This window comes from Tamandua tetradactyla, chromosome 22 (genome assembly GCF_023851605.1).
Source record: "Tamandua tetradactyla isolate mTamTet1 chromosome 22, mTamTet1.pri, whole genome shotgun sequence".
Taxonomy (NCBI): Eukaryota; Metazoa; Chordata; class Mammalia; order Pilosa; family Myrmecophagidae; genus Tamandua; species Tamandua tetradactyla.
In genome coordinates, this window is record NC_135348.1 from 15111606 (window position 1) to 15137063 (window position 25458).

The 25458-nt window shown below is 39.3% G+C and overlaps 1 long non-coding RNA gene across 1 annotated transcript in view; it reads left to right on the plus strand.

Moving 5' to 3' along the window:
* The first annotated feature begins 4436 nt into the window (after positions 1 to 4436).
* The window catches only part of LOC143666051 (uncharacterized), a 34667-nt gene continuing 13645 nt past the window's right edge, over positions 4437 to 25458 (plus strand). The window contains exon 1 of the long non-coding RNA XR_013167333.1: positions 4437 to 4545. This is a non-coding gene — a long non-coding RNA (uncharacterized LOC143666051). The remainder of the gene's footprint in view (positions 4546 to 25458) is intronic.

The following is a 25458-nucleotide window of genomic DNA, read 5'->3' on the forward strand; positions in this document are numbered from 1 at the left end:
CAGAGGCAGGGATGGAGATGGATGGCCAACAAGTCACCACCAGAACTCTACAGACTTCAGAGAATCATGATCCTGTGAAACATCCTGATTTTGAACTTCCAACTTCCAAAATTATGAGACAATAAATTCCTGTTATTTAAGCCGGCTAGTCTGGGGTACTTTGTTATAGCAGCTGTTACAAACTAAGACAACTTGCAAACCATACATTTTACAAGGACATGCATGTGCCACATCTATTAAAATGGGCACCTACAGGAGGAAAGGGGAAGCAAATGGTGTCTGGGATGAAGGGAAAGAACAACAGATACCTCCGCCAAACAAGAAAGGGAACTTGCACAGTCATGATGATGTGTGTTTTGGACTGGGGTTTTGGTTATCTCAACTCCCTATATCTAGGTCCAAAAAGGAAAAAGGGCAAAAGATGACCTTAGTCTAGCTCCTCCCTTGCCCAGGGCTGGGCCAGAGGGGATGTTGCTGTGACCTTGGGACCAGCGCCTCCTTGAGTCCACATCCAGGAATTACCACAGCAGGACACAGAATGAGGTGTGGCAAGGTGGTGTGATGGAGAGAGAACTGGAGTAGCTTCTGCTGGTCTGGCTCTGCCACCTCCAGCTGTGTGAATGTGGTCAGCTCAGTTCCCCTTTCTGGGCCTTATTTTCTCATCTACAAAAAGGAGGCTTTGGACAGGTTGTTCTCTAAAGTCCCTTCCAGATCTAAAATCCCCACCCTTCCTCCAACCCTTGGAAAGAACATCCATCTACTCTCCCCTCCCCACCCTGAGCCATCACAGAGTATAAATCAAGCTCCACAAGTTGATTTCATGGTCGGTGAAAGTAATGCTCCTGAACAAGCTGATATGGGTTTTTTTTTTTTTTTTAAATCTTTGTAGAAGTTATACAGTGTTTATAATGCTGTTTGTGTGAAACCCTGAACGTTTGTTTTTCTCTAATGGAAGGAGACCTAAATGGACTATGCCTTTGCATATGTGTGTGTGTGTGTGTGTGTGTGCGCGTGTGGTAGAAATGTGTCTGATTGCTATTTTCCTTTCAGTAATGGACTGATTTCCACATCCAGGCAGGAACACTCAATGAATCGATACCATTGACCACTGCCACAATTGTTATGCTTTTATGCATACTCTTGTGTCTCTTCTGTATTAGATAACCTTTCTCTCTGGCTAATAAATGACCACTTGCAGTTCCTGAAATCACTTATTTTGTTCCAGCTGTCTTTACAAGGCAAGTGTGAATGATATATGAATTTGCCTACGTGACAGAATTGGAGGCAGATTACTTCTAGAGTTAAAACGTTTTACTTGTGAAGTGTTAAGGAGCCACCCAAGATTGGGAAAAAGACAGGTTTCTGTGGCTTCTTGAAGTGTTCTTTTTCTCCATCAGGGTGTGGTTATGTGGGCATATACAGAATGGAAATTCATCAAGCTGCACCTTATATATACTTCTCTGCATGTGCATTATATTTCAATAAAAACTTTTCAGTTTTTTTTTTAAACAAAACTACTTGAAGTCACCAATGTCTCAGATTCTTGTGGGGATGTCTAGGGGTTAATTATCATGAATGGACTTGGATTCATATTGAGAGTAAAATAGAATTTCAGATTAATTGAATTGAGAATTTAGGATTCACATATTTTTCTATTTTTATTTTTTGGTTTTTAAAAGAGAAATTTATTACGTTGCAAGTTTACAGTCCTGAGGCCAGAAAACTATCCAAACTAAGGCATCCAGGAAAAGATACATAAACTCAAGACAGGCCAATGTCTGTCACATGGGAAGGCATGTGGCTGGTGTCTGCTGGTCCTTGTTCCTGGTTCCATTGCTTCCAGCTTCTGATGCTGCAAGCGTCTGTGGCCCTTCACCTAGCTCCTCCAGGACACAACTCTGGGTTCTGGCCTGCTTAGCATCTCCTAGGAAGGCACATGGTGATGTCTATTGGATTCGGCCCATGTCTAGCATTCCCAAACATCCGTGTCTCTGTCAGCTCTGAAGCAACTATTCTGTAAGCATCTGCATCTGAGGTTTCTCCAAAATGTCTCCCTTTTAAAGGACTTTACGAAACTAATCGTGACCCACAATGAATGGATGGAGTCACATCTCCATCTAATCAAAAGGCCACCCCGTAATTGGGTGTGTCACATCAATGTGGGAACAATTTTATCCAAGTTTCCCACCCTAAACAAAGGTCTGGCCCCACAAGATTGGATCAGGATTAAAATGTGGCCTTTCTAGGGGGTACATAAGGAGTCACAGAATTTTAAATTGGGAAGAGACTTTAGAAATAATCTAGTTCAACTCTTAATTTAGAGCTGAGGGGAAGTGTCCTTCCTGAGACCACCGAGGGAGCCCTACTTGGGGTCAGCCTAGCTCCCTCTTAGCCAGGACCCAGAGATGACGCAACTACAGGAAAAAATGGTACAGAAATGATCTAAGCTGTGGGTGGCAAATATTATATTTACTTACATAATTCTCTGGTGATTTCAGTCTAAAATGGAGGAATTTGTCATCTTGAATGTCAGCGACCATCCCACAGCAATCTGTGGCAGAATAATTGGAATCTACATCTAAAGGTTCCACTTCAGGTTCTTACTTCTTAAATCAAAAGACCGTCTGAATTAAAGCTGGATATATGTTTGCAAACAGAAAGGGAAAGGGAGATAATTTACCAGTAATTGAAAGGTGCTGCTTAGGTACGGGAGGTTTTGTTTTGTTTGTGAGTTTGAAACTGAGGTCCTTTTCTTCCAGAGATGTAGTATGAGGCAGGTTGCTAGGGCCATTTCTGCTTCCTGCCTCCTTCCCCCCAGGGACACGAGACGCTAGGGCACCAGTTGGCCCAGGTAATGAAGCCTGGGAGGGAGATAGCAAAGATCTCAAGAAAGAGAGGGAGGCCAATAAGAGGGTTGTGGAGGTGCCTGGCAACTCCACTTCCCATCTGTACTGCCTGCCAGCCTGGTCCCCACCCCACCCCAAACCAAAGGCCAACAGCCCAATTAAGGAATAACTACAAACCCTTAATTATATATGTCCAGCTAGTCTATTCAGAAGTAACTAGAATTATAAACTTACATTTTTCTTAGGCTCTCTTACTACCTGTCCTGTCTGGAAGAGGTACATAAAATAAATAATGTGAGTCATTTGGGCAGTGGACTGGAAACTTGGAATCTATAACTCAGGTTGCTGCTGCAAGTGCGGGAGATATTGTATTGGTAATTTCGAACAAACAAAATGGGTTTTGAAGGGGGGCAAGGTGGAGAGAAGGGAAGGGGAGGGAGAGGCAAATGAAAAAGAAACAGAAGGAGAAGGAGAGAGAATGCTCTAAATAAGGAGCGCTGTGTTTGAGGTTCGTGCCTTAAGCATGAACAAAAGGCAGAAGGCGTTTAGTGAGGCAAGTGCTGAATTCCATAGGCGAGGGAGAGAGAACAGACTTTAAGCAAGGATTAAAATAGGGAGCAAAACTCATATCCTATATTTGTTGTACCAGAAAGAAAAGCTCATACATACAGTTTATTTGTTTTGCACCATTGTAATTGCCTCTGGCAGCATGTACTGTAGGAAATACCAAAAGGGAGGGGGGAAAAACTGCCCTGCAGATCCTCCTCCTGATAACTTGTCCTGTAAAGCAGGGCAAGATAAGGTGAACAACTCACCCTGTCTGGCATCCTGAAGGTCAATCAATCACATAAGGCGGCCAGTGGAACACTGCCAAAGCTGGCCAAGCTGTTGCTGCCCTTAGAACTCAAAACCCTTTCAGAAGCTGGAACCTTCGCTGGGCTGCTGGAATTCCACAATGTGCGTTGTTTTGTCAATCTCTCCTTCCCAGTCCCCATCCCAGAAAAGGGACTTTGCTTTCTCTCCCTTGCAACAAAACTCTAGCTAAGGGCCCACCTCCACCAGCACTCTGTCCTCCAGCACCAGTCCCCCTCCCCGCACCACTCCAGGGCTGTCCAAGCAAGGTGCTCACTGGCTCAGCCTGGCCCTTCCTGCCCCTGACCTTTCCCTTTCCTTGCATCCTCCAGGAAATCCCTTCCACACCAACTCCTTTTTCTCCCCGTGGCCTAGTGAATGGAGCTGGAGAAGCTTCTGGAAGCTTGGGGTTTGGGCAGGAGGTAAGATCACTCTCGCAGAGGCATCAGAGCTGGAGTGGAAAGTTGGGTGTTGTCCCTTTCTGGTCACTTCTCTTCCGGGTCCATTTGGTGTCACTGGGGGCTCCTGGAATCAGTGTAATCCCAGGGTTCCCACAGAAGAGATCTACTCATGATCACTTCAGCTCTGACTCATTTCTGACCCTTAGGGCAGGGTCAGCAAATTTCTGTGGTCTCTGATCAGATGTTCCTCTTTTCCAAGAGCCTGAGCCACAGGGAGGAAGAGTATATATCTGGGGCACGTGTGATATGCCTGACTATACAGCCATCAAATGTTTATTGAGTTCCTGTTACATGTCAGGCACTGCTCAGAAGATTAAAAACAAGCAGATGCAAAGCTCTGAACTTCATGAAGTTTACCTGCTAGTGGGAGAAACAAAAAATATGAGGTAATAAAAAGCAATAGAGTGATATTTCCATTAAGGAAAAAAAAAAGCAAGGAGGGGGGGATCCAGAGAACTGGAGGGGTATCTTATTAAATTCCTCTGGTGGGGTCAGGATGGTCTTACTGACCATCCTACAGCTTAGGGATCAGCTACTGTTTTGAAATGCTTCTACTTTTTTCATCCCTTTCTTAAGTGCATGGATGATCGATGATGGAGATAAAGTCAGTAACCCAAATGCCCCACCTTCATCAATTTATATCTTTATAACAAGACCCTGATTCCTCCCAAATACCCAAATCATGAAGGCCCAGGTTCCATCTGCCAAATCAGCAGGAACTTCAGGGCTTTCTTGGGTTTTCCTCCCCAAGTATTCTGACACTCACCAGGATGAATCAGACTTAATTGTTGATCGGTCCCTCCTTGCCTGCCCACCAAGAGACAGAACTGGTATGGGTCTCTGGAAGCTGGAGTCCACTCTGCTGGCCCTCACCCTGGCCTTCCAGGCGGCCAGCTCTGGGCTCCAAATGCTCTGCAAAAGAATCCTGGTGGGCCCAGATTCACAGCTATATCCACACCCACATCCTCTTCGCCCCGTGCTTTTCCTGCCACCAGCTTACCCTGCATGTGCGCTTTCCTGCCTTGAGCCAGCACAACACTTCCACTTGTAAGCATGGGTCACTGGTATAGACATTTTCCTTCCATAAGTAAATTTCCCCTATGCCATTGGACATCATTTGGGAGCTTCAGTTCACCAGACATATTTATATACCTTTGAATCTCTCTTCCAGTTCTAGGTAAATTTGTGAGAGAGGTGGGATAGCGATTAGAGGTAAATCAGAACTTCTTGGTTCTGATTATCTGTGCTGTATTACAAGCCACACCAAAATGTAGTGATTTAAAACAATAATGTATTATTCTCTTTCATGGTTCTGTGCATTGATTGGATTCAGCTGGGCTATGCCTCTGTGGCATCTCTCATGCAGGTGAAGTCAGGTGCCAGCTGGGGCTGCCGCCATCTGAAGACATGGTGGGGCTGGATATCCAAGAGGACTCATTCATGTGTCTGAGGGTTAGTGCTGACCGTTGGCTGGGGGCTCAGCAGAGACTGTCAGTTGGCACCCCTACCTGTCACTCAGCATGCTGTTTGGCCTTCTGATAATATGGTGACTGCTTGTGAGAAGGAGTAGTCACTGCTTCTTTGTTTGTTTTTAAGGCATTTTTAGAACCTAGCTAGGCAAGTCCAGATATACTCTTGCAACATTCTATTGGTCAAACAAATTACTAAGGTCAGCCCAAATTCAAGGGCAGGGGGATGGACACCATCTCTTTGTAGAGGGCTGGCATCTGGGTACAAGGAGGGAAGGAACTGATGTGACCATCTTCAGACACCACATCTCTTAACTCCTCTCTCATATGGAGTATTTGTCTCTCTGTGTTTTCTGGGTAACATCTTTAGTATTGTCTTTCAATTTACTATTTATCTTTGTGATGTCATCCAATCTAAAGTTTATTGCATCTATTGGTTTTTAATATTGTAATGACCATTTTTTAATTTCCAGTGTTTCTAATTGGCTCATTTTCAGATTCACCTATTCTTGTTACAGTGTTGTCTGCCTTTTGTTTACAAATTTCATATTCATTTTTATAGATCTTATTTTTATGTCTTTGAACATCCTAAACTAGAATGGCCAAGGCAAAGAGAAATGGACTGATTTGAGAGATATTTATGTGCTAAGATAGATCAGATTTGTTATGTTTTGGATATGGATGATGAAATAGTAGGAGTAGATTAATTCCTAGATTTTGTGGCATATATAGATGGAAGTAGAAAACAAAGAAGGAGATCAGCCTTGCAGGAAGTGTTGTGAGTTCTGCTTGAAGTTTGAAATCCTATTAAGGCAGTTGGACAGAACATGATCATTGATTGAGGTGAATTCTGAATATGGAATAGGAGAAATATAAATACTCCAAGGATTATTCAATACCTATAACCTCAAGATCTACTTTCATTTCTTATGAACTTAAAATTTTAATTCTTCTGTGTGCAAGTATATAAATATATTCCTAGCAATTTTTATAGTACATTTCTTAAAGTTGCCAAAATGTACTTCTAAATATTTTTATTTCTTACATTATCGCTGATCTAAATTTCTAACCAAAAGTAGTCCTACATGACTAAAAATGAGAATGAAGAAAATGTCAGAGAAATTGAGGATGGAAACGAAGACTGGATCCAAATTTCCTCTTTGCCTATTTCTCTCTTTTTTTTTTTTTGTATGTCATGTGGCGGAGTCATATTTCATTCTTTTTCCATGTGAGCATTCTGTTATCGAAGCACGGTTTGTTGAATTTTTGTTTGTTTGTTCTTCTTGTTTGTTTTAGGCGTAGGTCTCCCGCATGGCAGGTGAGAATTCTATCACAAGGTCACCCTTGCACCCACTGCCTATTTCCTTTTATATAAGGATGAGACAACTTCCAGTCCTTTCTAACCCATCTTTTTCGTTCTCTGAATGTCTGCATTTCCCATCTTCGAGTTGCTCATCCCCTTCTCTCTATCATTTACCTGCTCTACTTGTTGTGGCCCAGAGGAGTTGCTAGGAGAGTTGACTGAGTACAGTGTGCTCCAACCTCTGATAGGGCTGTGGTGGAGAGAGGAACACTGCATACCGGTGGGGGGCTAAGTGCCCATTGATGGCTGGCACATTCAAGAGGCAATTCTCTCCCAAATTTATTGCCAGAGGGGTATGTTTGACAGCTACTGCAAGAGAGATTAGTACACCTAGTGAAATTCCAGTTTCATAGGCCAAAGCATTATAACGGAGTCTCAGAAATCTCAACTTAATGAAGCGATATGCTGATTCTTCAAAGGCACTTGGTAAATATTCATTGAACGAATGAATGAAGAAACAGACGTGGAGAAATTAAGCAACACAACAACAACAGCAAACTCAAATAGTGGTGATGATGTGAGTTCCAAGTGCTTTCTGTCTGTATTAGGTAGGGTTCTCCAGAGAAATAGAATCAACAGGGAACACTCACAAATATAAAATTTATAAAAGTGTCTCACACGACTGTGGGAATGCAGAGTCCAAAATCCACAGAGTAGGCTGTGAAGCCAACGATTCTGATGGAGGGTCTGGATGAACTCCACAGGAGAGGCTCACCAGCTGAAACAAGAAGAGCCTGTCTCTTCTGAATCCTCCTTATAAGGCTTTCAGTGATTAGATTAAGCATCACTCATTGCAGAAGACACGCCCCTTTGGCTGATTACAAATGGAATCAGCTGTGGATGCAGCTGACATGATCATGATTTAATTCTATGAAATATCCTCATTGCCACAGACAAGCCAGCACCTGCCCAACCACCACTTGGCCAAGTTGACACATGAACCTGACCATGACACTGTCCAAAGTGCTTTACGTATTTGGACTTGTTTGATTCTCCCAACAACCCAATAAAGTAGCGAGTTTATTATGGGAAATGAAGATATGAGAAGTTTCATAGCTAGTAAGTGATGAGCTGGGACTCAAACCCCTAGTTCAAGCATTTAGCACCACCAGGCCACTCTTCTGTGCATGCATAGTTCTTGGAACCAGATCTGTCTGAAATGAGGCTGTGTGCTCGCAATCACCATTCAATATTATTTCCCTAAAGGATCTTTGCCCATCTGTACATCAAGGCATGCTCCAATTTTAGATCTCTTCATTGACCTGATCATTGATCAGTTTACTGGACCCCTCTCTCACAAGAGGCAAGACAGAGACAAAAAAATATGAAAACTTATCTCTTGTTGTTGTGCAGGAAAAAAAAAAAAGAATTTTTTGACTGAAACTTCCTCTTATCTATTGTCCTAAAAGCTGAACCAAAAAGCTATCATCCAAAATTCACAACAGAAATCCTTTGCAGCATGAGAATTTGCAAAGCTGCAGGCCTCAGTACTTCTGCTGAAACAGATGATATAGGCCACGTACTCCAACCTTTCCATTTCACAGGTGAGAAAACTAGGTACTGAGAGGTTAATTGTGTCTTATGCCAAGTCACACACCTGGGTAGTGGCAGAGCCAGGTATAGCAGTATACCTGACCTGCTGTTTAATAAATCCTCTATTATTTCTGTTTAGCACCAGGCTTCTGTTTGCGACCTGAAGCAGTTAACATTTCATGCATTTATCATTCATTCTTTTATGAATTCATTCTGTCCCTTCCAGAATATTTACTGAATGCCCTCTCTGTGCCATGCTCTGTTATTGGTGTTGGAGGTAGAGTGGGAAACATGACAGATATGAGCCTTGCTTTCATGGAGCTTGCAATCTAGTGAGGGAGACAAGTCACAGATAAAGAAATGAACTAAGACATATAAAAGAAGGTCTTGGGGAGTAAAAACTACCATGATGAAAATGGGTGCTTGCTATGTGAAGATAGGGACTTACTTTAGCTTGAGGGTCAAGGAAGGTCTTGTTGAGATGAGATGGCCTTTAAGCTGATTCTTACATGGCACCGGGGAGGCAGCCACCTTGAGAAAGAGCATTCCAGGGACTAAAGGCATCTCTTAGAGGAAAAAGATCTGGGTGTGTCTGGAGACAATAAAAAAAAAAAAAGCAGTGTGAGGAACGGAGTGAGAAGGGGTTGAGCTGTTTATTTATTGGAGTGTGACAGTCAGATCAAAAAGTCTTGTCAAGGCATTCAAAAAAAAATGCCGTTTAGCAAGTTGAAAATTGATCATGGTGCAATGTCTTGGTGGGGAAAAAGCAGGACATAGTTGCCTGGAAGCCATGACTACAACTATAAAATTTACATATGAAAAACTTGAAGGGAAATTATTAGAAGGGTTGTATAGAGTTGTAGGATTATGGATACTATGGCTTCCTCTTCTTCTTTTCAATCTTTGTCTAATGTGCTTCATTGCTTTAATTAAGAAACTGAGTGTATAAAAATAAACTATGGCTGATTCTTTAAAAGATAAAAAGAACTAAGCTCCAAGGTTTTCAGATGGGTCTTTTAACAGATACATTTTTTTAACTTAAAAATGTTTAACTTTTGAAGTAATATATGCTTATAGATTTAAAAAAAATCAAAGAATACTACGACATGTTGAAAAAGAGCTACCCGTACCCCTACCCCACTCCAGGTTCCATTTCAAGTCTGTAGGCTGTTTGTTTGGTATTCATCTCCAAACTTCTAAATAACATGCTCCACAAATTTATGTTGCTTGATTTTTCCGGCATTCTGGGAATTTCCTTTGCTTTCTTTTCATGTTAGATTCCACCTTTCTTAGCTTCCAGATTGGTTTACTTTATTTGTTTACGTTCTTGTTTTACTGGAGCACAACCTCCTATAGCTTCTGAGATGAAGTGCATACAAAATAAATTTGCATGTCTGGGTAAGCCTCTGTTCTGTGCCCACAGATGACTGATAACTTGACTGTGTATAAAACTCTAGATAAAAGTAATTTTTCTTCAGTTTTTTAAAGCATTGCTCCACTGTTTACCAGATTTCATTGTGGCTGTTGAAAAGTTTGATAATGTTCTAATTCCTTATTTATATGTGACTTCTTACCAGGACTCCCTGAACCAAAGGTTTTTGGATTTTCTCTTTAACCCTGTTATGTTCAAGTTTACTAAATGTGACTTGTTGTGGACTCCTTCATTGTTCATTTCGCCAGGTTTACAATTAGCTCTTTCAAGATGGAAACTTATGTGCTTCAATTTTGGGAAAATTTTGTGTTATTTCTCTAGTAACTGCCTCCCTCCATGTTTTTTTCCCCTTGCCTTTTAGAGCTATTATTTGTATATTAGACCTCCTGAGCAGTGTTCACCTTTTTTATATCTTTCTCTGCAATTTTCCATCTTTATTACTCTACTTTGGAATGATAAAGTGGATACTCACTTTATCATCCAATCCCTCCCATTGAATTTTTTAAACTTTTTTTATTGTATAGTATAACATATACACAAAGCAAAGAAATAAAAAAGCAATAGTTTTCAAAGCACTCTTCAACAAGTGGTTACAGGACAGATCTCAGAGTCTGTCATGGGCTACCATACAATCCTCTTAGATTTTTCCTTCTAACTGCTCCAGAATATAGGAGGTTAGAGAGCTTAAATATTTTTTTATCATCACAATCGACTTTTTTCCCTTCTTTCTTTGTAAAAAATAACATATGTACAAAAAAGCTGTAAATTTCAGCGCACAGCACCACAATTAGTTATAGAACACATTTCAGAGTTCGACATTGTTACAGTTTCACAGTTTTAGGTTTTCACTTTTAGCTGTTCTAAAATACTGAAGACTAAAAGAGATATCAATTTAATGATTTAGCATTCATATTCATTTAAGTCCTATCTTCTCTGTATAACTCCACCATCACCTTTGATCTTTCCATGCCTCTCTTTAGGGGTGTTAGGGCTATGGTGATTCTAAATTATTCATATTGGAAGGGTCTATCACTAATATGGGGTAGGGAGATGGAAGTATCTGAGTTCCAGAGAGGCTGGGTTAGGTTTCAGGACTTATCTGGACCAAGGACCCATCTGGAGGTTGTAGGTTTCTGGAAAGTTTCTGTAGTGCATGGAAGCCTTGTGGAATCTTATATATTGCCCTAGGTGTCTTTTTTAGGATTGGCTGGAATGGTCCTGGTTGGGGGTTGGCAGGTTATGATAGGTAGTAAGGTATAACTGAAGTTTGTGTAAGAGCAGCCTCCAGAGTAGCTATTTGAACTCTCTCTGCCACTGGTATTTTATTAATTACACTTCTTTTCCCCCTTTTGGTCAGGAAGGAATTGTTGATCCCACAGTACCAGGTCTGGATTCACCCCTGGGAGTCATCTCCCATGTCGCCAGGGATATTTTCACCCCTGGATGTCATGTCCCTTGTAGGGGAGAGGGCATTGATTTCATTTGCAGAGTTGGGTTTAGAGAAACTGAGGCCACATCTGAGCAACAAAAGAGGTCTTCTACAAGTAATTCTTAAGCTTGCATATAGGTAGTCTAAACTTCCCTGTTACCTACATAAGCTTCACAAGAGTAAGCCTCATAATCAAGGGCATGGCCTATTAATTTGTGTGTCCCTAAAGTTTGACACAGTATCAGGGATTCCCTGATGATAAGGTTTAATAGTTCCATATTCTTTCTCCCATCTCTCAAGGTACTTTGCCCATATTTTTTGATTATCTGCTTAATATACTCTAGGATGTACCAGGCATTACAATAATCTATAAGGATTAAGGACCTCTTTCTTATTCTATGCTCCCTGAGTTTCAGTTGTTCAAATGAGCTATACAGATAGGTTGAGTTAGATTATGTGCTATAGAAAATTTCAGTCCATACCAAATAAAACTTTCTTCCATTGGTCTCAAAGAGTATGTGTGGTTCTGAAATATAGACACTGTCTTCCTTACCCCCATGTTCTGAATTACTGTAACTCTAATCTGTTTGGTTTCATTCTTATCTCCAAATATCTGGTTATATATATAAAACAACCTCTCAAAATCCAGAAATAATAATCACCACTCCAGACTTAATGTGTCTGCTCTAAAAGCTTACAATTTAAGCCTCTGTTTTCTTATAAGCATTTTCTAAAGGTGACCATACCATTGCTGTTTTTTTTGTTTCTGGCTTGTTTTGTCTCACCAAATGTCCCACATGTTCATTAACATCTTTCCATGCCTCACAACATTGTTCCTTTTTGTAGCAGCACAACCTTCGTTCATAAGTATACACTGTTATTCGCCAATCTACTTATCTGTCAGTACATCCTTCAGCCACCTGCATTCTTTGGGCATCATGCAGAGGGCCCAAAGTCCACAGTCCATCAACGTTCTCAATTTTAGATAATTTCATTATTCCCAAGAGGAAGAAAACAATAAACGCACTCTCGCCAAATAGGAAATCTAAACCTTCTCTTAACTCTTGTTCCTCCCCCCATTATTTACCTCTGCTGTTGCTGTGGTAGTGCTGATGGTTTCCTTTTGAACATAGCTCATAGGATGCAATAGCAGTTTTCCCCCCATACCCTGAACTTAAACACTCTTTATAGAAGAACCGTATTTTTGAAGTAATTCTTACAGGAACTAATTTATATTTCTAGTGTTAATCAATGGGACACATAGGTCTACACAACCCCTTTCAATCTTGTTCATCTTCAGTATGGTAATATTACCTATAGACCCACTAGAGAATCACCTTCACTCTTATCTATTCCCTTATATTGGAGTTGAACCTCATTAGCTAACAGTTCACCCATCTCTAGGTTCTATGTATCTCTAAGTCCCTTATATTCTGTATTATAAACTTCTGATTATACCTTTATGCTGGTCATAAAAGTGGAATCATACAATATCTATCCTTTCATGTCTGGCTAACTTCACACAGCATTATGTCCTCAAGGCTTATCCATCTTGTCATGTGCTTCAGGACATCATTTTGTCTTACTGCTGCATAATATTCCAGCGTATGTATGCACCACATTTTGTTGAGCCACTCGTCTGTTTATGGGCATTTGGTTTGTTTCGATCTTTTGGCAATTGTGGATAATGCTTCTATGAACATGGGTATGCAAATATCTGCTTGTGTCATTGTTTTCAGCTTTTCTAGGTATATACCAAGTAGTGCTATTGCTGGGTCAGAGGGCAACTCGATACTTAGTTTCCTAAGGAAATGCCAGACAGTCTTCCATAGTGGCTGCACCATTATACATTCTCACCAGCAGTGCATCACTGTCCCACTTTCTACATATCCTCTCCAAAATTTACAGTTTCCTGTTTGTTTAATAGCAGCCATTCTTATAGGTGTGAGGTGGTATCTCTCATTGTAGTCTTGATCTGCATTTCCCTCATAGCCAATGAAAATGAACATCCCTTCATGTGCTTTTGAGCCATCTGTATTTGTCCTTCAGAAAAATGCCTATTCATATCTTTAACCCATTCTATAATTGGGTTGTTTGTTCTTTTGTTGTTGAGTTGTATGATTCTTTGAATATACAGGAAATCAAACCTTTTTCCTATATGTGATTTCCAAATATTTTCTCCCATTAAATTGGCTGCCTCTTCACCTTTTTGACAAAGTATTTTGAGGTGCAGAAGCATTTGATTTTGAGGAGTTCCCATTTATCTATTTTTTCTTTTGTTGCTTGTGCTTGGGGTGTAAAGTTTAGGAAACTAACTCCTATTACTAGGTCTTGAAGATATTTCCCTACATTTTCTTCCAGAAACTTTATGGTGCTAGTTTTTATATTTAGGTGTTTGATCCACTTTGAGTTAATTTTTGTGTAGGGTGTATGATAGGGGTCCTCTTTCATTCTTTTGGCTATTCATATTCAGTTCTTCTATGCCCAATTACTGAAAAGACTATTTTGTCTCAGTTCAGAGGATTTGGGGGCCTTTTCCAAAATCAGTTGACCATAGGTTTGGTGGTCTATTTCTGCACTCTTGATTCAATTCCATTGGTCAATGGTTCTATACCATACTGTTTTGACCACTGTGGCTTTATGATAAGTTTTAAAGTCAGGGAGTGTTAATCCTCCCACTTGGTTCTTCTTTTTTAGGATGCTGATAACAGTTTGGGGACTGTTTCCCTTCCAGATGCATTTGGCAATTAGGTTTTCCAAATCTTCAAAGTATGTTGTTGGAATTTTGATTGGTACTGTGTTGAATCTATAGATCAGTTTGGGGAGAGTTGACATCTTAACTATATTTAGCCTTCCTATCCATGAGCAGGGAATGTCTTTCTACCCATTTCGATCTACTTTGATTTCTTTTAGCAATATTATGTAGTTTTCCATATACAAGTCCTTTATGTCCCTAGTTAAGTTCATTCCTAAGTGCTTGATTCTTTTAGTTGCTATTTTGAATGGAATTTTTTCCTTAACTGACTTCTCAGCTATGTCATTGCTTGTGTATAGAAATGTTACTGATCTTTGCACATTAATTTTATATCCCACCACCTTGCTGAATTTCTTTATTAGCTCAAGTAACTTTGCTGTAGATTTCTCAGGATCTTCCAAGTATAGTATCATATCATCTGCAAATAACGAGTTTTACTTCTTCCTTTCCAATTTGGATTCCTTTTATTTCTTTGTCCTGCCTGTTTGCTCTAGCTAGAACTTCTAGCACAATGTTGAATGACAGTGGGCATCCTTGTCTTGTACCTGATCTAAAGAGGAAGGCTTTTGGTCTCTGTCCATTGAGTACAATGCTGGCTATCGTTTTTTCATATATTCCCTTTATCATATTGAGGTAGTTACCTTTGATTCCTATCTTTTGAAGTGTTTTTATCAGGAAAAGATGGTGAATTTTGTTAAATGCTTTTCAGTATCAGTTGAAGATGACCATGTGGTTTTCCCCTTTTGATTTGTAAATGTGTTGTATCACATTAATTGATTTTCTTGTGTTGAACTGTCCTTGCATTCCTGGTACATACCCCGCTTCATCATGGTGTATAATTCTTGTAGTGTGCTGTTGGATTTGATTTGCTAATATTTTATTGAGAATTTTTGCATCTATGTTCATTAGGGAGATTGACCTGTAGTTTTCCTTTCTTATAGCATCTTTACCCGGTTTTGGTATTAACATGATATTAACTTCATAAAATGAGTTAGGTAGAGTTCCTTTTTCCTCAGTTTTTTTAGAAAAGTTTGAGCAGGTTTGGTGTTAATTCTTTATGGAATGTTTGATAAAATTCCCCTGTGAAGCCGTCTGGCCCTGGGCTTTTCTTTGTAGGAAGATTTTGGATGACTGATTAAATCTCTTTACTTGTGATCAGTTTGTTGAGATCTTATATTTCTTCCTGAGTCAGTGTAGCTTGTTTGTGTGTCTCCAGAAACTCATCCATTTCATCTAAGTTGTCTAGTTTGTTGGCATATAGTTGTTCATAGTATCCTCTTATGATTTCTTTTATTTCTTCAGGGTTTGTGGTAATGCACCCCTTCTCATTTCTGATTTTGTTTGTTTGTATTCTCTCTCTTTTCCTCTTTGTCAGTCTTGCTAGTGGCCCATCAATTTTATTGATTTTCTCAAAGAACCAACTTTTTTTTTTTTATGATCAATAATTTTTTTTTATTAATTAAAAAAAGAATTAACAAAACAATTAGAAATCATTCCAATCTACATGTACAATCAGTAATTCTTAATAACATCACATAGTTGCATATTCATCATTTCTTAGTACATTTGCATCGATTTAGAAAAAGAAATAAAAAGACAACAGAATAAGAATTAAAACAATAATAGAAAGAAAAAAAAACAAAAACAAAAAACCTATACCTCACATGCAGCTTCATTCAGTGTTTTAACATAATTGCATTACAATTGGGTAGTATTGTGCTGTCCATTTCCGAGACTTTACATCCAGTCCCGTTGTACAGTCTGTATCCCTTCATCTCCAATTATCCCTTCTCTTTTTTTTTTTTTTTTTAATTAACGGAAAAAAAGAAATTAACCCAACATTTAGAGATCATACCATTCTACACATGCAATCATTAATTCTTAACATCATCACATAGATGCATGATCATCATTTCTTAGTACATTTGCATTGGTTTAGAAGAACTAGCAACATAACCGAAAAAGATATAGAATGTTAATATAGAGAAAAAAATAAAAGTAATAATAGTAAAATCAAAACAAAACAACACAAAACAAAACAAAAACCTATAGCTCAGATGCAGCTTCATTCAGTGTTTTAACATGATTACTTTACAATTAGGTATTATTGTGCTGTCCATTTTTGAGTTTTTGTATCTAGTCCTGTTGCACAGTCTGTATCCCTTCAGCTTCAATTACCCATTGTCTTACCCTGTTTCTAACTCCTGCTGAACTCTGTTACCAATGACATATTTCAAGTTTATTCTCGAATGTCCGTTCACATCAGTGGGACCATACAGTATTTGTCCTTTAGTTTTTGGCTGGATTCACTCAGCATAATATTCTCTAGGTCCATCCATGTTATTACATGGTTCATAAGTTTATCTTGTCTTAAAGCTGCATAATATTCCATCGTATGTATATACCACAGTTTGTTTAGCCACTCTTCTGTTGATGGAGATTTTGGCTGTTTCCATCTCTTTGCAATTGTAAATAATGCTGCTATAAACATTGGTGTGCAAATGTCCGTTTGTGTCTTTGCCCTTAAGTCCTTTGAGTAGATACCTAGCAATGGTATTGCTGGGTCGTATGGCAGTTCTATATTCAGCTTTTTGAGGAACCGCCAAACTGCCTTCCACAGTGGTTGCACCCTTTGACATTCCCACCAACAGTGGATAAGTGTGCCTCTTTCTCCGCATCCTCTCCAGCACTTGTCATTTTCTGTTTTGTTGATAATGGCCATTCTGGTGGGTGTGAGATGATATCTCATTGTGGTTTTGATTTGCATTTCTCTAATGGCCAGGGACATTGAGCATCTCTTCATGTGCCTCTTGGCCATCCGTATTTCCTCTTCTGAGAGGTGTCTGTTCAAGTCTTTTTCCCATTTTGTAATTGGGTTGGCTGTCTTTTTGTTGTTGAGATGAACAATCTCTTTATAAATTCTGGATACTAGACCTTTATCTGATATATCATTTCCAAATATTGTCTCCCATTGTGAAGGCTGTCTTTCTACTTTCTTGATGAAGTTCTTTGATGCACAAAAGTGTTTAATTTTGAGGAGTTCCCATTTATTTATTTCCTTCTTCAGTGCTCTTGCTTTAGGTTTAAGGTCCATAAAACCGCCTCCAGTTGTAAGATCCATAAGATATCTCCCAACATTTTCCTCTAACTGTTTTATGGTCTTAGACCTAATGTTTAGATCTTTGATCCATTTTGAGTTAACTTTTGTATAGGGTGTGAGAGATGGGTCTTCTTTCATTCTTTTGCATATGGATATCCAGTTCTCTAGGCACCATTTATTGAAGAGACTGCTCTGTCCCAGGTGAGTTGGCTTGACTGCCTTATCAAAGATCAAATGTCCATAGATGAGAGGGTCTATATCTGAGCACTCTATTCGATTCCATTGGTCGATATATCTATCTTTATGCCAATACCATGCTGTTTTGACCACTGTGGCTTCATAATATGCCTTAAAGTCAGGCAGCGCGAGACCTCCAGCTTCGTTTTTTTTCCTCAAGATGTTTTTAGCAATTCGGGGCACCCTGCCCTTCCAGATAAATTTGCTTATTGGTTTTTCAAGAGTGGACTATTTAATCTTCATGTATTTGTGAATGTTCTCATTCTTTGGTGGTTATTGCTATCCAGCTTCATTCCATTGTGATCAGAGAAAGTGCTTTAAATAATTTCAGTGTTTTTAAATTTAAAACATTGAAATTATTTTGTGCCCCAGCATAAGATCTATCCTGGAGAAGGTTCCATGAACACTAGAGAAGAATGTATACCCTGGTGTTTTGAGGTGTAATGGCCTATATATGTCTGTTATGTCTAATTCATTTATCAAGTTGTTTAACTTCTCTATTTCTTTGTTGATCTTCTGTCTGGTTGTTATATCTATAAGGAGAGTATTGAAGCCTCCTACTGTTATTGTTGTCATTCCCTTCAGTTTTGCCAATATCTGTTTCATGTATTTTGAAGCTCCTTGATGGGGAGCATAAACATTTATGATTGTTATATCTTCTTGGTGAATTGACCCTTTAATTAGTATATAGTGTCTTTCTTTGTTTCTTCTGATGTCTTTACATTTGAAGTCTATTTTGTCTGATATTAGTATAGCTACTCCTCCTTTCTTTTGTTTACAAGTTATGTGGAAAATCTTTTTCCATCCTTTCATTTTCAATCAATTTGTATCCTCATGTCTAAGATGAGTCTCTTGTAAGCAGCATTTAGCTGGATTGTGTTTCTTAATCCATTCTGCCAATCTGTATGTTTGATTGGTAAGTTTAGTCTGTTACCATTCAAAGTTATTACTGAAAAGGGGTTTCTTAAATCCACCATCTTATCTGTCTTATTTTATTTGTCAGATCTATATATTCTTTTCCTTCTTATTCCTCATATTCTTTAAATTACCCTTAGTGGTACTCTTCAATTTTGTGCCCTCCTCCAGACCTCCCTCTCCTGTCTTGTTTTTCAGCTAGCAGAACTCCTTTTAGTATTTCTTGTAGGGCCAGTCTCTTATTGGAAAATTCTTTCAGGACTTCTTTGTCTGTGAAAACTTTAATCTCTCCCTCAATTTTGAAGGACAATTTGCCTTGGTACAGAATTCTTGGCTGGAAGTCTTTTTTCTTTCAGGATCTTGAGTATATCATACCACTGCCTTCTCGCCTCCAGGGTGCTAGTTGAATAGTCTGAACTCAGGCTTATCTGTTTTCCCTTATATGTAGAAGATTTTTTTTTTCTCTTGTCACTTTCAGGATTTTCTGCTTCTCTTCAAGATATGACACACTGATTAGTATGTGCCTTGGGGAAGGCCTATTTGGATTTACTCTGTTTGGAGTTTGTTGGGCTTCCTTGACTTGTATATTTATGTCCTTTATGAGGGTTGGGAAGTTTTCCCCGATTATATCCTCAACTAGTCCTTTACTCCTAGCCCTTTACTCCTCTCTTCCTCTGGGACACCAGTTATTCTTATATTTGTGTGCTTTGTTTTGTCTATCTTTTCCCTGAGTTCCAATTAATCTTTTTGCCATTTGTTGTTTTGAGACTTTGAAGTCAATTATCCTGTCCTCTGTATCACTCATTCTTTCTTCAGTCTCTTTAAATCTGGTGTTGTGTGCCTCTAGTATGTATTTTATTTGATCAACAGAGTCTTTAATCTCTGTGATATCTGCTATTTTTCTGCTTATTCTTTCAAGTTTCTCTTTATGCTCTTCTACTGTTTTTTTTTATCTCCTTTATGTCATTTGCTATCCCACTTATTTTATTAAGTAGAGTTGTATGAACATCTTTGATTAGGTTTTCCAACATCTGTGTCTCCTCTGGTGTTTTAATTTGTCATTGGGCAGGGCTATATCTGTCTGCATTGTGATATGTTTAGTGATCTTCTGCTGTCTTCATTGCATGTAAATATCCTGATTGATTTACTTTGGTAGTTGATTTCTTTCAGTAGTCTAAGGCCTTGTGTTTGTGGGATGGTTGTACAGCAGGGAATAGGGCATGTGGTGAGGCACTCAGTGTGGTGATTTGTTTCATGACAGGTATAGGTGTAGGTTGGGGATGTTATGCTTATTCTTGTGAATGTGGGCACCCAGCAGCCAGGGAGGATGTAGCTGTGTGGGTGCACTGGGATGGGGGGCGTAACCCTGGTGTGCACTGGTCTAAGGCATGGGGCCCTTTGTGCACATGCATAGAGCTGTGGCAGCAGGTTGACATTATGCCATTGTGGACTGGGGACAGATGTGACCTGGCTGTGCAGGTTGGCACTTTATCAGAGCTGGGAAGTGAGGCTGAGGGCTGTGCACATGCACGGTTCTAAGATTGCTGTAATGTGCGGTTCCCAGAACTGAATGATGTGATTGGGGGCATGTGTGCATGCATGGGCCTGGGAGTGCCATAATTGGATCTGTAGAGCTAGGGGTGGGGTGGTAGAGTGAGGCTGTGCAACACTATGGGCAAGGAGCAAGGGTAGTGTAGGTATGGAGGTTAGTGCCCACAGCCTTTATGCACTGGCAACAGCCTAGAGGGAACAAGGAGGGGGAGGTAGTGCTCAGGAGGGGTGCAGGAGAGGGGGGTTGGGCTGCACTTGGGGTGGGGTGGGGGGAGCTATGTGCACTGGAGGCTGGTGGGGTGGGGGATGCCTGGAGCACAAGGAATGGGAGAGGGTGATGGGGTTTGGGTGTGTGGGGTGTGGGATGAGTCACTGGTCATGGCTGTGCTGGTGAGGGTAGCACACCCAGGAATGTGGCCTGGCTTACTTCCTAGTCCTGGGCTCCTGTCCGTGTACTCCTGCAGGCTCTGGGGCTCCATGCCTCTGCAGCAGTCTCCAGCTTTCTGCTTCTCAGTTCCTCGGCCTCTGCAACCAGGACTGCCCCATGTGGTGCAGAAGACTCTCTCAGGTCAGTTGCACTCCTGAATCACCACCCTCCTGTCCCTTCTCTAACTTTTCCATGGAGCAGGGCTTATCTTGAGCTACTCTATTTGGCCATCTCCCTGGAAGTCCTCCCATTGAATTTTTAAACATCTACTATATTATTTTTTTATTTTAAAGTGCTATTTATTGTTCCCTGGATGTTCTTTTTTTGTAACATTCTGTTCTTAAATGCAATATTATCTCTTGTCTTTCAGTTTTAATTGTAGTTTGTTTTTATAGTTTTCCTCTGCCCTCTGCTTCTCCTTTGTTCCTATTTCCTTCTACTCCACTTCTTTTTTTTTTTTTTTTTTTAACTGTTTGCTTGTTTGGGGGTTTGTTTTTTATATTGGGGACTTTTTCAAATATATTTTGACAACATAGTCATTTGCTTCCATATAAAGCTGAGACCTAAATGAGGTAATTGGAAGCTCTGGGTGAGGTGGACAAGTGGACTTCCTTTACAATGGGATGAGCAGATGAGGTTCTGTTGGTTTCACTGTGGAATTCCCAAAATGAAGGTCTATTTGTGTTTTCCTTTTGCATCAGTCAGTTTCTCCAGAAACCCATTCTCTAACCTCTTGTCTGAGAGTTAAGTAAGAGTGGTAATAATTCTGGAAGTGAGAGTTATGGATCTGAACAAGACTTTCCAGGGTCCTGCCTTTGATAGACTTGGTTTTTTTTTTTTGCTTGTCAACCCTTATCTACTCTCTAATAGAAAATTGGCAAAGTTCAGAAGCTGAAGCCTAAGTTGGTTCATGATATTTTAATTTATTAAATTATGTAATTTTAAAATATATTGAAGGAGTGCAAGGGTAGTTCAGTGGTAGAATTTTCTCTTGCCATACAGGAGACCTGGGTTTGATTCCTGGCCCATGCACTTCCCAAACGCAAACAAGCAAAGAAAGAAAGAATAAACAAATAAAAATTCAACAAATGGTCCTGCAATAACAGGTACTCACATGGAAAAAGAATGAAATGTGGCCCTGGGCATAGAGCATACATACATACATATATATATATATATATATATATATATATATATATATATATATATATATATATATATATATAAAAGAATATACCCAAGATGTATTTGTTAAAAGCATAATAACAAAATGAACATTCATGAATATACCACCCAACTGAAAAAAATATGATATTACTAATACCAGCAAATAGCTTCTAGGGTGGACTGTCTCCTGGATCAAGAGAGTCACAATTTTCATTAGTTCTATAATATTTGCATATTCTCTCTTCTCTCTCATCTCTCTTCGTAAGACTCTATCATGCCTTCCCACTTTGCATTCCAGGTTTCTTAACCTCTCCCTCAAATTTCCCATCTCCTTGTCTATGTTGTTGCATGTAATTTAACTAGAATCTCAGTATACTTTGGCAATAGAATTTTTCAGAAAATCCAGTCTGTCATAATGCTGTAAAAGGAAGCCCAATCTATTTGCTTTCCTTCTTGTAAAGTTTCACTGACATCACTTGTCTGCTGCCATCCCCTTTCCTTTTCTTATGTTTTTGTGATTCTAAACATTTCCAATTCCCTTTCTGTCATTTTAGTGGGGTGGGAGAAATTTGGGATAAATATTTTACTTCAATTTGAAATGTTTGAATAGAAGTTAATCAGGTTTTCTTTAAGAATTTTCTAACTTGCATTAGGAAGTGGAATATATCCAGGAAAGGAAACTGTTTTAATTTGCTAAAGCTGCTGGACAGCAATACACCAGAAATGGACTGGCTTTTATAAAGGGGATGTATTTAGTACAAATTTACAGTCCCTTGGAGGAAAGGCAGCTAGCTTTCATCTGTGTTTCTTTGTCACATGGGAAGACTCATGGCGATGTCTGCTGGCCTTCTCTCCTGCTTTCCCTGGGGCATTTTTCTTTTGCATCTCCAAACATCTAGTTATGTGTTGGCTCTGAGCTTTGAGTTGATTCGTACTGGGCTTCTGAGCCTTGCTGAGCTCTCTTCTGACCCTCTATTTAAGCATCTAGCTGATCAAATTAAAACATCACTCATTGAGGAAGGCACTCTCCTTAGGTGACCACAAGTGTAATCAGCCTTAAATGCATTTCATGTGCTGATGATTTAAGTCCACAGCAACAGAAAAACTGGGCATCATCATCTGGCCAGGTTGACACCGGTCCATAATTACTACAGAAACTCATACAGAAGTCTACCAAAAGAATCATTTGATATTGTTTTTGCCTAGGTGAAATAATTGGAACAAATTCCTAAGTGGCATTTGTAAGTGTTCTCCTTTGATATCCTACCTTCACCTATAATAAACCATGCTGTGCTCAAAAGGGTTCATTCTGAGACTTATCTAGATGGAAACCTTCACTTTGAAAATACATATTTGCATTTCCTCAAAAAAAAATCTTCTAGAAAGAGTACACTAGTCATCTTGATGGAAGAACAGAAGAACTTCAACTGGTTTAGAGACAAGGAAAGACTAAAATGTTCATGATAAACCCATGTCCATGGGTTTCCTTGTCCATGAAGAAAGACTATGCCTTGAAATGGCCACTTCTTAATTTGAGTGACTGGAAAATCCCTCTACCAGTGGATAATTATTATAGGTAATACTAGTCAATGGTACAACTTATTGGTTGGTGCAACATCTTTGAACTTAATATCTCTTTGTAATCTGAAATCCTGGAAATGTGAAATGTGGAAAAATTTCACAGCAGAATATTAACATGGACCAGTTTTCTATCCAGAGACAAGCCCTGAGCTGCGTCTATACCACCATTTCCTTTGTGAGCTAAGGAGCTGTCTGCAGATCACCCCTTCCCTGAGTTCAGGTAGGGTCTCTCCTGGCCAGACTCTGCCTTCTCCTGGCTCCAGCTCCCCATGGGCAGTCATCCCCTGGGGTGGGTGCTCTCCTGCCTGCTCTGACAAGCAGTCATCTGTCTTGCAGCTCAGACTCTAATTACTCCTGCCATTAGCCTGCCCTGCAGGACTGCAGATGTTATTAATGGTCATGAAATTACCCAATGCCTTTCAAAACATCAGAGCCAGTCGATGTTTGTCCCGTGACCTCTCACAGCACTTCATTTCTTTGTTCATTTTGCTGCTGCATTGAACCTTGAGCACAAAATGAAAAATTTGAGGGAGAATGTTAATCTCCCCCGCTTTCCTTTACACCCCTCAACAATGCACCCCTTTCATCCCCCCGTTTTTTTAGGGCTATAACTCATGACTTTGTTGATTTGCTAGACTGTTGACTTGCAGGGATCTCTTGATTCTATGGATGTACCATTTTCCCCCATCCCTAGCTACCTTATGGATCTGTTTTCAAAAATTAAAAATAACTTGTTACTCCTTATTGGAAAATCAATATGGTTTCATGGTTGGAAAAATTAGAAAAATGTAGATAAGCCAACAGAAGAAGAAAATCTATAATCCCACCTTCCAGAGATAAACACTATTACATTTTATGGCCTATCTTTTTTTATTATTATTAATTAACAGAAAAAAAGAAATTAACCCAACATTTAGAAATCATACCACTCTACACATGCAGTCAGCAATTCTCAACATCATCACATAGATGCATGATCATCGTTTCTTAGTACATTTCATCGGTTTAGAAGAACTAGCAACACAACAGAAAAAGATATAGAATGTTAATACAGAGAAAAGAAATAAAAGTAATAATAGTAAAAAACAAACAAACAAACAAAAAACCTATAGCTCAGATGCAGCTTCATTCAGTGTTTTAACATGATTACTTTACAATTAGGTATTATTGTGCTGTCCATTTTTGAGTTTTTGTATCTAGTCCTGTTGCACAGTCTGTATCCCTTCAGCTCCAATTACCCATTATCTTACCCTGTTTCTAACTCCTGCTGGACTCTGTTACCAATGACATATTCCAAGTTTATTCTCGAATGTCCGTTCTTTATGGCCTATCTTTACTGATTTCTTTTATATAGATAGATAGAAAGATATGAGATGATACTATTATAATAATAATGCTAATAACACTAACATTTATTGAGTTCTTTCTGTGTAACAGGCAGTCTTCAGATTGTTTTTCCATGTATTAATTAATTGGATCTTCGCAAAAACCCTATAAGGTGTAGATTTAAGTGCTATCACCATTTGAAGATGGGCAAACTGAAGCACTAAGAGGCTAAAAACGTTGCCCAAAGCCTATAGCTATTACATCTAAGAAGTGAGATTTAAACCCAAACAGTCTGGTTCTGGGCTTTAACCTCTTAACTAACACATTATACTGCTATCTAACTTGCTTTTTAAGTTTAGTAAACCCTGAATATCTTTCCATTATACTATTAATCCGCAACATGGTTTTGAACAATCCTGAAGACTACATAGAATTCCAAAATATTAATATCCTGAAATTTTCTTAACCTAAGCATTAGGATTGTTTTCTTTTGTCCATTTTTACTTTTCTGTACTGTGTGCTATGATAACCAACACTTTGATGAACACATGGATTGTTATTTTTTCTTTTTTGCATGGGCAGGCTCTGGGAATCGAACCAGGTCTCCAGCATGGCCGGCGAGAATTCTGTCACTGAGCCGCCATCGCACCGCCTGATATGGATTATTTTTAAATGAGATAATTACCTCAGAAATAAAACTTTAGGGAAAGAAAAAAAAACACACGAAAGAACAATGTGAACAATGCTCACTTCATTTCATGCTTGCAAATACCAGCTTGATATACTCCTTGATTATATTAATTATTTCCAATAGATAAGCGTCTACTTTAAAAAATGCAGATAATTATTGAATGCTTTCTGTGTGTCAACCACACCTTACTTTGCTTTTAAGTCCTGGTATTTATTTACAAGTAATTCAGGCTCAAAATGGGATTTTGGTGAAGTTAGAGAGGATAAAAGGAGAAGATTCCTTTTTGGATGTCTCACCTTATCATATAGTGCCTTTTCCTCTAG